General features: G+C 34.3%; 1 protein-coding gene across 4 annotated transcripts in view; it reads right to left on the bottom strand.

Moving 5' to 3' along the window:
• The window catches only part of LOC111085105, a 109669-nt gene that overhangs the window by 65935 nt on the left and 25288 nt on the right, over window positions 1-18446 (bottom strand). Inside the window, exon 1 of one of the 4 annotated variants that reach the window (XM_022382296.1) lies at window positions 4214-4675. The exons of 2 other annotated variants lie outside the window; for them this stretch is intronic. The gene's annotated coding sequence lies outside the window, so the exon portion shown is untranslated. Of the gene's footprint in view, window positions 1-3500; window positions 3591-4213; window positions 4676-18446 lie in introns of those variants that run through there. One more of the 4 variants, XM_022382316.1, reaches the window with a different exon arrangement.

Here is an 18446-nt window from a genome sequence, read left to right as displayed (position 1 = left end):
GCCAAGGTATATTATAGGTTTTTTTCACCGACTTCTCCAGGTTATAAGATCTGCCACTGTATATTATCGGTTTTCCCCACCGACTTTCTCTCGGTTATAAGATCTGCCACTGTATATTATCGGTTTTCCCCACCGACTTCTCCAGGTTATAAGATCTGCCAAGGTATATTATCGGTTTTTTCCCACCGACTTCTTCAGGTTATAAGATCTGCCACTGTATATTATCAGTTTTCCCCACCGACTTTCTCTCGGTTATAAGATCTGCCAAGGTATATTATAGGTTTTTTTCACCGACTTCTCCAGGTTATAAGATCTGCCACTGTATATTATCGGTTTTTCCACACCGACTTTTTCCCGGTTATAAGGTCTACCACTGCATATTGCACTTTACTTTATATATCTGTTAGCATTTTATAAAAAAAAAAACTTTTAAAACTCTATCGTGTTTAATCTTATTAAGTAAACACACAGTTACTTTCAATATTAACACGAAAAAATGAAAACCTTGGTAGAAGTTACTTCTGAACCTCTGTTACTAAAAGATTAAATCGTTTTGATTTTGTTGTGGACTATTATGAAAATGGAATTTTCATCCTGAACAGAACCTAATGTGCTCTTAGGCTAAACAGCCAGATCACAAACACTTAAGATTCAGATACAGGTGTCTCTAATTTTGAACTACTGATAAAATGAGGAGCAGCCAATCAGCATCATCCACAGAAACAAAGATTTGTCCAGCTTTTTGAACGGAATAATAAGCCCGACTGTCACTTTTTAACGCACTCACACCTAAAAGTGTGAAACATATTCTGCAGAATCACGGCTCCAACCTTGGGCCTTCGAACAGCAGCTCGTCACGCTAATACGCATTATATGTTTAAGTTCGCAAACACCTGTGATGACGTAGCTTGAAACTGGATAAGTAAATCGAATATCAGTGTTTCTTTCCAGCAATGTCACTGGAACAAACGAAATGAATATCTTACCTCAGCTATCTATAAAAACTATGAACTCTAAAAATGATACAAATTATACTCGCTACAGTTCAAATATCATATTTCAAAGCAGTTAGACCAGAAGAAACCAGAAGAGATAGTATACCCGGATTGGGAGTCTGAGGGCTCAAAGTTCGCGTTCCGTTGCCGCAAAAATTTACTACGCACTTTTGGAGCTTTGGCGTGCTATCGGTCATAGCACACTATTTGGGCAGGCAAAGTTTAGATCCAAAGTTAGTCGTGTGTACTATTGACTATCAGAATTCCGCTAAATCCATAAACTCAAAATGACAGCTATGTGCAGATATCTCTTGTGTGGCTTTTCGCGAAAATTCTAAAACAAACAAAACAGTTATAAATTTAAATAAACTGCGATCTATACATATTTGTAGGGAGAAGAAGCACCTATTAGCATGCTTTCTTCTAGAACACTTCCATCATGTTCCGCGGACAGTATATAGTTCTGCATGATCGTGTTATACGCATACACATATAATAATTTCTATAATTTTGCTTATAATATTTTTAAAAGGGGGGGCACAGAGGACCAACAAAGAAAAGTTAATTTCACTATACAGTTTTTACAAACACACTAAAACGGAAGTTCTAATGTAACGTTTCTTCTTCCGCTCTTATATCAATACTGAGGTTCATATCTAGTTTCTGAAATAGAAACAACCCACCATGATTTCCTACGTCCTTCCGCACTCCAGGATGTTTGCGTGATAGAATAAAAGTTTGGTTTCTTTGGGATATTCGCGCAAAGCTACAGAAGTGGTGTATGCACTAGTCGCCTCTAATCTCTAAACTGACAGATTAGAGTGAAGGCAGCTAGCTGGTCAATAGAATCCACCAGCGACTCTACTCAAATCACGGGATTTGTAGCAAAGAAACGAGAACCATGAACCCTCGAATTTATACTACGGGCACGCTAGTCAATAGGCCACGGCCGGACCTAAATGGTGAAATCAAATAGAACACGATGAATATGAAATAAGCGTGACCCTTTTTTTATGTTACTCATGTCAAGTCATAAATACCACTTATGAGTTTTGTTTACAATATCGTCTAGAGAAACAAGAAGGATGTTTGTGGTTGGCTGTACTGAAAGCATAGTGACGTTTATTACCAGGTTTGACAAGTGAGCTTGTAGCCTCATAATTTGTTGTCACAAAGAAGCCGTGTCTTCATGAATCTACTTGAAATTGATCATTAAATGTAATAAAGTCCTTAGGTTTTCAGTAGCGAGTGTCGAAAATATGAGATTCCTTGGGCGCGATCCCACGAGCTTGAAATCAAGTTCGTCAAATTTCAGTTAAAACATGGGCAAGGTTAACGACCAGTTGCGGAAAAATTGCGCTCTGTGCTATGAACCGTTGAGTGCGCTATAAGAGTGACAGTCAAATCTTACTATTTGGTCAGACAGGAGTAGCCTAATAGTTGTTGGTAAGTGATGTTGACTAACTGCCTTCCCTCTAGGCTACCAGTTAAAAATTAGTTGGTGGTAAGTGCTGTTGACTAACTGCCTTCCTTCTAGGCTACTAGTTAAAAATTAGTTGGTAGTAAGTGCTGTTGACTAACTGCCTTCCCTCTAGGCTACCAGTTAAAAATTAGTTGGTGGTAAGTGCTGTTGACTAACTGCCTTCCTTCTAGGCTACTAGTTAATAATTAGGAAAGGTAGTTTTGCGCGAAATTCAAAACAAACCATCTTTGGTATTATTCTTGAAAGAACAGATGAACATGTATTCTGTACTCATTTTTTGAGGTGTTGCATCAATTCACTTATTAACTCATTAGACAAATTAACTTGCTATATCCCAATGAATCAAACTGTTACACCAAAGCTACTGAAATAAACTCGTTAGCGATTAATTTGATTTGTTAAACGTATTGGAAGAAACTCGATGAAGACAACTAACATCTAATAAACCCACTTTAGAAATACACCAAGAAACGTTGAACATAAGCTCGAATTATTTATACAAAAAGTTTTCAAAATTATATCATTCGTTTCTCATTATTTTAATATTATAATGAAATATACTTGAATTACCGTAACATGTTGTTTTACATAAATAATCCCAAACGAAAGAGATACATAACCTACCTATAAAAATCTGGATATACGTATAAGTTAATTTATGGGACAATTAAGACACTCAAGCAGAAATCGTTAGTATAGACTTAATTCACCAGGAATGTAGGACATACACTAAGTATGGCGATTCTAAAATCCTTTATAATGCCGATGTAATTTTAAAGGACAAAGTCGCCCTTTTCTATCTCAAAACGTATACATTAACAATCTGATAATTAACATAACAGTGTAATTAAATGATAGCGTAGATTGTCCAATAGCCAAAAAATAAAATAAGATAAATATAAATCATGATTTACGAACTTTATGATTATATATCAGTTTAAATCATGCATTTTTGGTAAGGGTAACTTATCATCACATAAATGAGAAGATGACGAGAAATATTTACAGAGTTGGTAGTTTACCTTCAAAACGTTGGTCATAGCGGCAAAGAGAAGTTTTGAGAAGCTTGTGTTATTGTTTTAACGCAAAGCTACACAATGGACTATCTGCTAAAATCCGGAGTTCGATTCCCGACGGTGAACGTTTTGGAAAGCATTTGTTCAGTACAATTCAACTTAGATCAAATTACTGAGTTGTTTTTATACCGTTTACTAGAAGTGGGGCTACGCATCACATCATATTGAGTAATTGAGTAATTTCCACCTGGAGGGGTCACCTGGTTTAACCACTCGCACCACTATACAGTAGTATGTTGTCTGTCTGTCAGTCAGTAGACACTAAATGACATCACATAAAGGACGCTTAACGTTGCAGTTTGTACTGCCGTGACGTCAGTAAAATGCGCGCATGCCTTGAATCACGAGAAGAATTGTGCACTTCGTAGGCTACAAGACAGCAACACATATGAATTTCAAAAGCACGAAATAAAAATATTTGTTACTCTTAATTTTGGTTTTATTAACTGTTGAAACAGAACACTTTCGGGGACCCTGTGGAATGCTGATTATATTTTAATATTAAACCAACTGTTGGTCACTAACATTTTGTTATATCATATATGTCACGAATCCTTTATAACTCTGATCTAATGTTATCTAACATAAAGATTTTTTTGGTTTAGTTGTACTACACTTTCTTTCTTTAACTAAGATCAAAGTTGTTGCTAAATTCTTACCTTTAGATGAATGAACTCAATTACTTGATCAATATTCTAGATAACGTTTCATCTCTAGCCTGCAAAACAAATATAGTTAACTGTATAGGGCGATTGTAGAGCTGAAGTTAAACGCCCCTACTTTAGATCGAGCGCTTCGCAACAGTAACGTTATTTAAAAGAAGGATGTTTAACAACTGGACGGTTTTGTTAAAGGCTTGAAGCTGTGTTCATGAAGAGAACAAAACTCATTGAAACATTATATAATGGGCGAGAACGTCTTTGTCGTAAAGGAAGTCAACTCTTAACCCTCGACAGGGTTCAAGATATGAACGGTAGCACAGTCAAGCTTTACGTTCCATCGAACTTCTCTAGATAAAGTTTAATGCACGCGGAGACGTAATACACAGCTTGGCTTCCCTCACGTTTACTGTGCGACCTTTTCACGCGCACTTAGGGTTCTGTCGCGTGCCACAGAGTTTTCAGCTTTGAGCCTGTGATGTTTAGAGGCCGCATGATTTTACGCAATGACGAGAAGGAGAGGTGGGAGTGTGTAGAAGTAGAATCTAGAGATTCTAACAGCTTCCTCCTTATCGGTGAATTCGAGCAACAATGAAAAGAACACCTGCCTTCACCACATGTCTTTCAACAGAACTCGAAAACAGTTTTTTTTTTTACTTCAACCAAAAGAATAGGAAGTAGCAAATCGGAATTTTTTACTTCAACCAAAAGAATAAGAAGTGGTAAATCGGAATTTTTTACTTCAACCAAAAGAATAGGAAGTGGTAAATCGGAACTTACATAACTTATTAGATATGTTAGTTTTTAGAAAATGTACCGACTGCTTAAGAAATAGACGACAAGAATATAAGGTATAATAATAATAATATTAATAGAATATTTATTTTATAACAAAATAAACATTTTAGCCTTATGGTGATTTTAAAGAAATGTTCCAAATCTGTGTATTCGAAGTGCGAATATTTCCCAGTTGTTTTAATTTTTTGACTGGAAGAAAGAGATTTATACAAGTTAGTAATTCATAAAACTTTTCCTGTCGTATGTAGCATACGAAACAGCGCTTCTGTACTTTAGATGTGTAATATTCATACGGCAGTTGAAACAACCGAAATAAAACTGAAAACGGACGAGGCCGAACCTTTGTATAAAGCTGAAGAATAGCATACATACAGTGGACGCAAAATGCAATAAAAATATTGCGTCAACAGTTTTATTGGTAAATGCTCATTAGTAAAACCCACACAGATTTGAACGAAAGACTACGAAACCAATTTTCTGCTTTACTCATCCACCGTGCAACAGTCGCGGTTGACTTACAAGTCCTTTGGTAACCTGGTACTAACTATACTATTCCTTAACTCATCGTCATTACGTTTTGGCAAATGACCATCAAGCAACAGAAAGACAAAACGTTTTTTAAAGTATTTCAATTTTACACAAAGTGTCGGTGGTAATAAAAATAGTTTATGTTCCTAAAATTAGTTCAAGAATGTGAAAACACCGACTAGACTGGTCTCTATCTATTTGATAGGCTATTTACGATCTCATCTTGCGTTACTTTTGAGGTCGTAGACACTTTTGGCAAACTGCATTGTCAGGCACCATTAGTTTATTGTGTTTTCATAGCTTCTTGTCTTTCTCTCTACATAAATAAACCTCCCAGCTTGTCACGGGAACGCCGCTTATTCAACGCCTGTCTTAAAGTTGAAATTATGGCGATAATTGTTACTGATATGGTTGATTGAAATGTAAGTTTAAACTAAAAGCAAAAGTGAAAAATGTTAATTTTGTAAATAATTCTTCGAACGATTTTAGACTTCGTTTTTATAAATTTTGGTACTTATAACTTAGTAATCTATCATTGTAAACCCATCGAAAGGTTATTCTTGACAAGGCATAAAACAGGCGGTTTCCACCATCAGTGGAGAAGCGCACATGGTATGATGATTCAACTATATATTTTAAAAAATATTCATGTTATTTTTGTTTTATTGCAAAGCTATATAATAGGCTATCTGCGCTATGTCTACCGCATTGGATCGAACTCCGGATCTTAGACTTGTAAGTCCGGAAACTTATCGCTGACCCACCGAGGGACAAAGATATTTATATATCAGAATACATAGATTGTCTAGCGTTATGTTGTTGGTTTATAAATGCTACAATGTCACAGAGTAGAATCCGTTAAATATTACATTGCAATGTAAATGAACTTGATTTGGTTTATAATTAAGCACAAAGCTAAACTATGGGCTATCTGTGCTCTGCCCACCACTGGTATCGAAACCCGGTTTCTAGCGTTGTAAATCCACAGACATACCGCTGTGCCACTGGGGGGTGGGTTGCAGATGAACTCGTGTAACAGGCTTTGTCACCATAGAAGAGACACCGGTACGCATAACCATAATGGCTAATAGATAGGGTAAAGCTTATTTTTGTCGCTTCTTTCTGCAAAACATTATTGAATAACTTATGGAGTGGACTTAGAATGGGACTTGAATGCACTGGAAGCAACCATTATTTGTTACTTCTGAAGTTTCGTTATGTGACGCGTCTACAAAGTAGCGCACAATAAATTTTGTGGCATTTAATTAATAAACATAGCATACCTTTTAAAACAACAATTATTTATTATTGCAAAACAAAGACGTTTTGCTACATGTTTCGATCACATTTATTAGGGGTCATCAAACTGAGTACATAATTTAAAATCATAAATAATATTCAACGTTAAACTGGTACACAATTAAAAACATTTTATTTAGGCCTATCTATGGCCTTCAAAAAAGTTGACGACTCTACATGCTTCGAAGTGCCAAAATACTATAATTGAGTACATAATTTCAGGACATCAAATAATGATAATCCAAACAAATGAAGCAAAATACTTCGTTTGGCAATAACAAATAATCGTGGTTTAAAAAACTGTATAACTTTTATTAACACAGTTTATATCTTAAGAAAAGCATTAACGACGTCAAAGTTGCCATAACAGAAGAGGAGCCACAGATCATATATAACAGAACTAATTATTATATGAGGACGAGGACAAGTTGAAACGTAGTAATGTTTTTAACTTTAGTATTTATTTCTGATTACAGACCATAGGTGAGAGCCATTGGACACCATTACTTTATCGAATTGAGAACATATTTCAGAACATCACATATTTTTACCTAAGGTATTAACATTATTATGTATTACTTCACATCACATTTTACATTTTCATACTTTTTTTTCTCCACTTTAAATCCACTAAAGTTCCACCCGATTATAAAAGGATTGAATTGAATCTAGTTTGACATTTACTTTCTCATACTTTTTCTCTCCGTTTTAAATCCACTAAAGATCCACCCGGTTATGAAAGTTTTGATTTGAATCTAGTTTGACATTTACATTCTGATACTTTTTCTCTCCGTTTTAAATCCACTAAAGATCCACCCGGTTATAGGAGGTTTGATTTGGATCTAGTTTGACATTTACATTCTGATACTTTTTCTCTCCGTTTTAAATCCACTAAAGATCCACCCGGTTATGAAAGGTTTGATTTGAATCTAGTTTGACATTTACATTCTGATACTTTTTCTCTCCGTTTTAAATCCACTAAAGATTCACCCGGTTATAGGAGGTTTGATTTGAATCTAGTTTGACTTTTACATTCTCATACTTTTTCTCTCCGCTTTAAATCCACTAAAAATGCATACGTTTATGAGAGGTTTGATTTGAATCTAGTTTGACATTCTGATACTATCGCGCTCTCTCTCTCTCCCCGGTTTAAATCCATTAAAGCCCAATCGGTTATGAGGGCTTGGCTTGGACGTAACGTTTGTTGTTGTTTTTGAATTTCTCGCAATGGACGTAACGTATTAGAGTCAAAATTTTATTCTGTCATAAATGAGGAGAATCTGTAATTTATAGGCCTTATTTTCACGGTTTGCTACTTCAAACATGTTAGTAGCAGAAAGAAAAACTTGTTTCTGAAGTAGCAAAACTCAGTAAGTATATTATATTGTCTATAGCCGCTAAAATTACCCATTTAAAACAAAACCAAAAACAACTGCTTATATCTTGATACTGTGATACAAACAGCAGTTTTAAACCAGTCATAATTAATCATAATTTATGTACATCATATGAAGAGAGATTTCACTTGGTATAGTTCTAAAAATACCAACAAACTTCTCAGTATGATTATGAGAGCCTTACTGAAAATAAGTCAGTAGACATTTTACATTTGAGCGGAAATATATCATTGCTAATCGTGCACTGACCGTTTTTACAGTTTTACACACACACACAGACAACACCTGCTTGATTTTTCTTTTCTTTTCTCTCTGCATGCACCTGTTGCTCACTCTATACACGTGCATGATGTTTGTCCATATACACGTATATGGCTGTCTGGTTCCATCATACATCGTATTGTTCCTTGCTTGTCATGTCATTAACCCTCATATGATAGATAAAAGTATTCAGAGGGTTTAACAATGACCAAGACGGAGCTTAAAGCTAACAGATTTGTTCTTCATGTTGACGCTGATAAGCACAAAAAAGCATCAGCACGTGTCGTCAATTTCCTTTGTTTTGAAACAGTAGAGAAACTCTCTTTAGTTCGAGAAGTTTCGACAAAATAATTTACTATATTCTTAATACAAGACAATCAGTTATACAAAACAGTATAGCCAAGGTTTGAAAATCATTGAGATTCTTTTCGGAAGAAAGATATATTTTACGTTTTGAAATAGCTTAATAGCAATGTTATTACTGAAATAATGGAACTAGTCTAAGGACTAAAGTAAAATATATAAAGAGATGAGCTTTACGAGAACGAAGCTAAAATGTTAAGATAAAACCTTGAGAAGGAATTGTTGAAACCATTTATATATTTAATTGGTGTATGTAATAAATATTATTTCAAATTGTTTTCATTGTGAATGCCTAATATCTTTGCAGCCCTACGTCAAAGACTGTAATAACATATTTTATTTGAGCCCTAATTACTGTGACAAGTTCGTAAGATACCTATTGAGGTACTGTTTAGCGACAAAGTCGAGAGCTCTCTGTGGTACCGGAAGCGTTAAACTTTAGTGCCAAGTGTTCTCTGGAGTACCGAAAACGTTAAACTGTGACGCCTATAGTTCTCTGGAGTACCGGAAGCATTAAAATGAGATGTCCAGAGTTCTCTGGGGTACCGGAAGCATTAAACTATGGTGCTTAGAGTTCTCTGGGGTACCCGAAGTTTAAACTATGGTGCCTAGAGTTCTCTGGAGTACCGAAAACGTTAAACTATGGTCCCTGTAGTTCTCTGGAGTACTGGAAGCGTTGAACTATGGTGTCTAGAGTTCTATGGAGTACCGGAAACGTTAAACTATGGTGCCTGGAGTTCTTTGGAATACCGGAAGCGTTAAACTATATATTGTGACTAAAGTTATCTTGAATGCTGGAAGCATTAAACTATGGTGCCTAGAGTTCTCTGGAGTATCAGAAGCATTAAACTATGGTGCATAGAGTTTTCTGGAGTACAGGAAACGTTAAACTATGGTGCCTGGAGTTCTCTGGAATACCGGAAGCGTTAAACTATATATGGTGACTAAAGTTATCTTGAATGCTGGAAGCATTAAACTATAGTGCCTAGAGTTCTCTGGAGTACCAGAAGCATTAAACTATGGTGCCTGGAGTTCTCTGGAATACCGGAAGCGTTAAACTATATATGGTGACTAAAGTTATCTTGAATGCTGGAAGCGTTAAACTATGGTGCCTAGAGTTATCTGAAGTACCAGAAGTTTTAAACTATGGTGCCTAGAGTTCTTTGGAGTACTGGAAGCGTTGAACTATAGTGCCTGGAGTTCTCTGGAATACCGGAAGCGTTAAACTATATATGGTGACTAAAGTTATCTTGAATGCTGGAAGCGTTCAACTATGGTGCCTAGAGTTATCTGAAGTACCAGAAGTTTTAAACTATGGTGCCTAGAGTTCTTTGGAGTAGTGGAAGCGTTAAACTATGGTGCCCTGAATATACTGATGTAGTGTTGGAGTTGAACAAGAGGGAATTCTCAATATCCGCGGCAATTGAAATTATTTTAGGCTGGATTAGAGTAAATTTATCTATGAGGCTTTTTTCTCCCTTTTTTATTAGCTATGTTTTTGTGCTCCAGTAATACCATGCGTGAGGTGCGCGTATACCCGATTCCATTTTATTACTCATCAAGATCTCTACCAGCATACCATGAAATTGAAATTCTTTTAGGCAGAGTTAGAGTAAATTAATCTATGAGACCTTGGGAGTGAATTAAGCACTATAAGTGAATGAAAACCCTATAACCCTATTTTGTTCAGTAAATATGGCTAATTAGATGGCTAACAGATCAAAGTAGGAGTAATCGATTATTTTTGTTCAAAATCCCAATTTTTTGCTTACAGTAAGGGCAATGGCCTAGAGAAAAATAGATTTATATTTTGCATCTGCTAACTTTTCTACAAACAAACACGTAGGTAGGCCTATACTAAAATATGAATAACTTACAACGCTGATTCTGTTCACTTAAGCTGTAATACACTTGTGTTCTCGTGTTTGGTTTCGTTTAACTTAACCTACTGTAGAATGTACAATTATTAATCAATTTTAAGTACATAACACTTTTCTTTCCGTGTTGCCCTAAAATTACTGATGTGAATGCGATTTACAAAAATAAAAAGAACTGCATGTTATTTGGTGGTTCATTCGAAATCTACCGTCTGTTAACCATCTCGGATTGAAAGCATCTGTAGAACAAACAAAACGCACATGGTCGAAAACACTTTGTAGTAAAACTCGTTATCTGTATAAAATTATTCTCAAACTTTCTCTTGGTTTTTAATAACGCTTTGTTTGTGTAATCTTTGAATTCAGTGAGATCCTTATTGAAACCCATGTAGTGTTCCAATATCCCTACATTGAATAAATACACTACTCGTTTTGGTTTTGATTTGATCTGATTGATTCTAGCGAATGTGGCATGTTTTATCTTGTTCTTCATACAACACTTCGCCTGTACGATTACAGCCATTATTACAACTGATTATATACTATAAATACTTAACGACTTCATCTGTATACGACAAAAGTTGTTGCTGTAACTGATAAAGATAAACAAGTATACAAGTCAAAATATTCTCTTAAAATTGGTATTGTTCATATTAGATTGAGAAGACTGCAACAGAACTTTGTACGTCGATTCTTTAAATATATATTTATATATCTAGCAGATAATCACCCTAAATATTGTGATTTTTAATAAGCAAAGATTATAATTTGTTAAGCTACTAGCAAAACGGCGGAGAGAAAATAACAATTGTGTCAGTTAAATCTACAAAATTTGCTTCCATTAAATTATAAAAAATGATTTTATCTCCTAACGATTTCTCAGTATAATCATATTCTAAAAATGCACGAGGTTTATCTTCGTCCAACACATTAAAAATACCAAAACTTTCGAATTTCAGAGTTTTATGTGACAGAATATACTCGGTTTATCTTCGTCCAACACATTAAAAATACCAAAACCTTCGAATTTCAGAGTTTTATGTGACAGAATATACTCGGTTTATCTTCGTTCAACACATTAAAAATACCAAACTTTCGAATTTCAGAGTTTTATGTGACAGAATATACTCGGTTTATCTTCGTCCAACACATTAAAAATACCAAAACTTTCGAATTTCAGAGTTTTATGTGACAGAATATACTCGGTTTATCTTCGTCCAACACATTAAAAACACCAAAACTTTCGAATTTCAGAGTTTTATGTGACAGAATATACTTTTAATTTTATCAGCGTTTTAATTATTTCACCCCGTGGCTCAGTGGAAAGTCTGAAGGCTTATGACACTAAAATTCGGGGTTCAGTTAGTGCGTTGGGCACAACACATACAGCTTTTTGTGCAGCTGTGTGCTTAACAATAAGTATTTCATTTAAAACTGTATTCACAAACATAACGGTGTCTTCCCCTCAACCTTCGCACTTGAAATAAAAATAAGTATGATACTTGCCTCCAATTAACCAAGTGCGATTCAACAGTCAGTTGTAAATTTTATTTTAAACTAAGATTGTTGTAAGTGGCACAAGTAATGTTTTAAGTTTATTATCACAATGAGGAAAAGAAAGAGATATTGCAATGTTAAATGTGTAAACCGGAATAGTTACTATTTGAAGCCTTATTACCTTACTCGGTATACCATATAATAGTTATTGAAGCCTTATTGCCTTACTCTGTATACCATATAATTGTTATTGAAGCCTTATTGCCTTACTCGGTATACCATATAATAGTTATTGAAGCCTTATTGACTTACTCGGTCTACCATATAATAGTTATTCACAAAGCCATTCACAAATTTTTCGGATTCTATACTGGCTTCACACAATGAAATAAAACCGTGCTACTTTCATAAAAGCTTCGGGGAAATCGTTTTAAGAGTTCATTGAAAAAGGTTCACTGAAAATTGAAACTAACTTTGGTTACATGAGACTTTTCAACCTTGTACTTTGAATCCATAATATTGAAATAAACTGTCTAGAATATCAAGTAATACTTTTTTGGAAAACATTTTCAGAGGTTTTTATTGAATTAGGAGAAAACTCCTAACAACAAGGTGAATATACGAAGAGCTGATTGAGCAGTTGGAGTAATACACTCGGTATTTCTATGTATTAGAATATAGTGTCATGTGATCTTTTGTCAAAAAGCTTTGTGTGTAAGAACATCCTCAGTAAGGTAAGAACATTTTGTCGAACTCCTTTTTCTTGCTATTGATGAACAAGATTAAGAAGAAATACAATCAAGAAAACAAAAATAAAGGTAAAGGTTTCGACTGTGCTTTTACATGACAAAAGTGATTTTGCACAAATCTATGTAAGTGCTAATATTTCAAACACGTTTCGTTTTCGGTTTTTGCATATACTTTGTGAACTTAACATACCACTACTGGCACGCCCACACGAAGGTGTTATATTTTAATGTACGATATTACTGTTCATTTATAATTCTAACACTGCTCAAATCATACATCAAATACAAATACATTATAAATGAACAGTAATATCGTATTTTAACACTGCTCAAATCATACATCAAATACAAATACATACCCATTTCGAGTGGGTAGTGGGAGGCTCTGAATTATTGTTAAAGCTGGAAACTATAATATGTTTTACTTTTTTAAAGGGGTTTTATTCTATTTTTCTTTTCATTTTTTATATATTATTGTAGTAATTATTTTTTCTTAATTTGTCCACTCTGAAAGTGAACAGTGTATCGCCCTGTTGTGCTTATTTTCTTTTTCTTTCTTAGATTTACTTTTTCTATGTGAGTATATACTCATGCATTACTTTTACTGTGCTAAGGGATATTCTTATGTATTAAAAGGTATTTTCATGCATTCGTTCGTTGATAAAGGGTTTATTTTTATGATATGATATGAGAGTAATTATTTAAAAGGTTGAATTGATTAAATACTGTCCGCTGACCGCTCGACACTGTCTGTAAATTATAGCCAACTAATGCCATGAGATGATGTCATCCAATGAACAAAGAAATTGAGTTTACCTGTTGAATTCAGGCGTGCTTCCTTAGTTCATTTTCTACCTGGAAATCAACAAGTACATGACTATTTGGAGATTAGAGTTACCGAGAGAAAGAAAGCTGCACTCACCACGAGTTTTCAAACCCAATTTTCAACGTCATAAGCCCTCAGACTTATCGCTGAGCTACTTGGTGACACGCACATTATATAATACATTTTATATATAAATATAATTTAGCAATAAACGAAACAAACTTATCGTTGAGCTACTTGATGACACGCACATTATATAATACATTTTAGGTATAAATATAATTTAGCAATAAACGAAACAAACTTATCGTTGAGCTATTTGGTGACACGCACATTATATAATACATTTTAGGTATAAATATAATTTAGCAATAAACGAAACAAACTTTGGTAATTTATTACATCACATGTAAAGTTGCTAATGACAATGTAAAAGTTAACGGGAGGAGGATGGGTTCTCAATTATTACAGAACTATTTAGGTAAGAGGTTTATAGTTCTTGTTGTTATAGATTGAGTATTTCGGAATTGTAGAAATAAATCAGAGATGGATTTTCATTAACAAATATTTCTACTGGGATCATAAGCCTAATATTATTAAAATTAATGGTTTTTAGAGGTAACCATAACACCTACAACCGGCTGAAGGACGGTGAGTAATAGAGTAGTTTAGGACGTTGTGAGATTTATTTTATTTTCCTTGCTAATCGTTTTGTTGTTCAGCTGCGTTTTTAGAATATGTCCGATAAACGGAATATCTCCAACACTTTCATTCAAAAAGTATACCTTTTGTACGTTCTTGAGAAGTGGTATGATTTTAAATTATTATTATGTTTGGTGTTTTTGTCGCTGGTGGACCAGTTTTGATGGTTTTTGTATACCTTTTGTACGTTCTTGAGAAGTGGTATGATTTTAAATTATTATTATTATTTTTGGTGTTTTTGTTGCTGGTGGACCAGTTTTGATGGTTTTTGTGTGTCTTTAGAATCTGTTTGTGCTTAGCATTTTACCACGTTTGATAAATGTCAAACACTTTCATTCAAAAAGTATACCTTTTGTACATTCATGAGAAGTGGTATGATTTTAAATTATTATTATTTTTGGTGTTTTTGTTGCTGGTGGACTAGTTTTGATGGTTTTTGTTGCTGGTGGACCAGTTTTGGTGTTTTTGTTGCTGGTGGACCAGTTTTGATGTTTTTTGTGTGTCTTTAGAATCTGTTTGTGCTTAGCATTTTATCACGTTGAGGTTTGTAATTAAAAGCTTAATTTGTTTTAAATTTCGATTTTTAGAATTTAGTTTCACTCTATACAATATACAGAACAGAAAGTTATAACATACATTGAATTTTATACATGTTCTCACCAACAACCTTAAAAGCCTAATTAAAGGTGCAGAGGGAAAATGTTTGTCAGTCGTGTGAGATACAAGCAGCACTTCACATGAAGGGAAAGTTGCATCAGCTGCGCCGTCCATTACATAGGCCGACGTGACCATTACGGTACATAGCGGGACTTTTTACTGTTTCGTAAGGTTACAGAGGAGGCTGTTCATGCTTTTTTTTTTAACCGGAGACAGAACTTGAAGCTAGTATGTAAAAGGAACAATGACTGAATGGATTGTTTACCACTTCGGAGACGCGTGCCACGAGCCAGGAAAGCAAAATGTTTTCCAGCTCGACCTATCTGCATAACATTCGGGTCATGAGGTGATTTTGAGTTGTAAAGAAACTTGTATGGACTTTTGCCTTTGTTTGATGGGGTAGATACTTGGGGGCGGCCAGATGGTGTTTTTACTTCAGTGTATCACTGGATCTGTGTCAGTAGCGTTAATGTATGTGACCCTGCTGTAACGCAACTGCACACTTCATCATCTGGACACCTTTCGTAAACACACCAAATTCGGTTGCGTACATCTTTGCAGATGTTCGCTCACTTACATAAATAATTTGAAGATATTTTGCCAAATGTTTAGTGTTTTTTGTTGTTTTTTTTGTTGTGTGTGTGTGTGTAAAGTACAGCTATTTTAGTCTGGTTCCAGAAAACACTATAATTACAGTCCAAGTACAATAGTCATCCTCGAAAAATAGCAAGAGGGGAAACAGTAAACTAAAAAAGGAAGAAACTACCGTATATTAAGCTATTTCTACATCACATATTTTTTCGGTCTGTATTCAGACAATTTAGAGACTGGTCAAGAATTCGAACGTTAGAACACACACAAATGATGTAATTAGAATACAAAACATCCTCTCTAAGGATACTAGCTAAGTTAAAAATCTTGAAGCACAAGACCTTATAACACTGATAATTTAGCTGTCTAAAATCATGCAAGCATAAGTAAGCACATTAAGCCAAGAATAACGTGAGTGGAAAGGAAAACCGGCAGAAGTATTTATCATCCATCAGTTAAAAAAACCTCACATCAAAATCAAACACGGATCTGTAATAACCTGCTTACATGCATATTGTTACCATAAATACAATTTACGAAGCCAAATTAAATAAGATGTAAAGCATGTTTACAAGGAACATACTGTAAACGTAAACTTAATATCATCGATTCAAAGTCCTTAAATCCAGCCCAACAAAATAGGCAACAGAGTTAGCAGCCAAAGCATGATATTAAAATATAAAACCAGAAAGACAAAACCAAACCAATAAATGCGATTACTGCTGTGCCAGTCCTTCAAAACGTATATTGTTTATGTTAATCTGTGTACCATGAACAATGCTTTGAACGCTACTTTATTTTCACACCAGCAGCATAACAACCGAGTTCAACAGAAAGTAGCAACGAAAAGTTAGTTCCACTAACCTGTATCAGTATGGATGTTTTAGATGTTTGAAACGGAACAGTTTTGAAATTTGTTGTTAAAACGCTGTCTCCTTATTTATAAAAGAAGGTAAAGAAAATCCTGTATTTCAATAAACAATGAGTAATTTAGCACCACTAGTACTCCAAAGATTGTTTTATGTCTTGAATTTGCAAGCAAATTATATGGCTTTTAGGCTTATAACCTGGAAGGTGATCGGTAACACAGGTACGATAGAAAGCACTTGATCAAGTTTGAAACCATTGTTAATGAGATTACTTTGTGGCACAGAGAAGCCAAGATGTTAACAGCACTGAAAAACAAAACAAACAGTAAAACTTTTAAAATGTGTTTCTATTTCACGTTCACAGATTTTATACTAAAATTTACCATACATTACAAACCACTACTAAGTAAGTTGAATTTCGTTTCGTTCCATTATTCTATGTTCTGCTAGCAAATTAAAAGATTCTAGTACTGTCGCTTTCACCGCCGTTATTAAACAAAAACGAACAAACAGAGTTTTTAGCTGTTATTTATAATTACTTATTGAAGTCGTGGTTACTGACAGGATTACAAACATCTTACTACTACCATTTAGATTCGTCTTTGTTTAGCAAATTAACACAATTTCATGCACTTCCGAAGCATAAGATCGCATTATACCCTAAGGTATTAACGCATTCACCACATGGTCGTGTTCGATTAGGTTCAGGAATTACCATAACTCTAGAGAAGGAGAAATGGCCCCCGAATGCGGTTTCTTGTCTAAATAATCGACGTTAGTTATCAACTTTTCTGAACTATGAGAACAAGTGTATACAAATAGAACAATAACGTCTAGCAAACATCAACATGCCCGCTTCTGTAACATCTTCGATGTTTCTTGTAGCATATTGGTATCACCGAGCGATCAGTATGACAGTTCTACTAAAACAATGTACTTAAAACCGTCATTTATAACGTACACGGTATTCGTATATCAATGAAAGCAACCAAATACCCTTCTATTTAACACTGAAGATCCTAAGACAGAGATTTAATGATAGTTCTTACACTGATATTTGTATTTAGTTCTTGTACTTTTTACTCTTTAAACACTATCATTAATATAATGGCTCACTTGTTCTTCACCATAAGTATTTGTTAATGTATATATATATATATATATAGCCGTATTTTTATCATTGTATTTTTAAGTTAAAACGTAATGTCTAGAATAAATTTTTACTGTTCTCTTACTAAAGAAGTAATCTCTTTAAAACAGTGGACAAACATGTTATAAGTGTTCTCATTATGCACATTGACATTCAGTTACTATAGAGAAACAAGGTATAATTATATTTTAAGCATGTTCAGCATTGTGAATGGCACAGTCATCAGTAATATTAAAATTAGAGACAGTTATACCTGAACTCTAAGGGATTTCTCACCTGGCCATTTAGCTCATTTATCGCATAAAGCTCCGTTCAGGTTGAAGATGTCAAGTAAACCATCAAATTTCAGGCATTACTATTTTTTTCATAGAATTTCCTTATATCACAGTGAATAAAGGGTAAAAATCCCATGATTTCTGGATTTTTTGTTGAATTTTTACTAAAAGGATTTCGACTTTTCTCCACTCACTACTGATGTTTTATTGGAATCGAAAAACAAATTTCCTTTTTTTCAAATATATATTTCCTGCGTTTATGATATTTCAAACAATAGTCATCTTTTAAACAATAGTCATTCTTTTTTACTGTTTTCTTTTAAACAATAGTCATTCTTTTTTACTGTTTTCTTTTAAACAATAGTCATTCTTTTTTACTGTTTTCTTTTAAACA

Source organism: Limulus polyphemus, unplaced genomic scaffold (assembly GCF_000517525.1).
Source record: "Limulus polyphemus unplaced genomic scaffold, Limulus_polyphemus-2.1.2 Scaffold11, whole genome shotgun sequence".
NCBI lineage: Eukaryota > Metazoa > Arthropoda > Merostomata > Xiphosura > Limulidae > Limulus > Limulus polyphemus.
The sequence above is the reverse complement of the archived record's forward strand: the minus strand, read 5'-3'. Positions and strand labels throughout refer to the sequence as shown.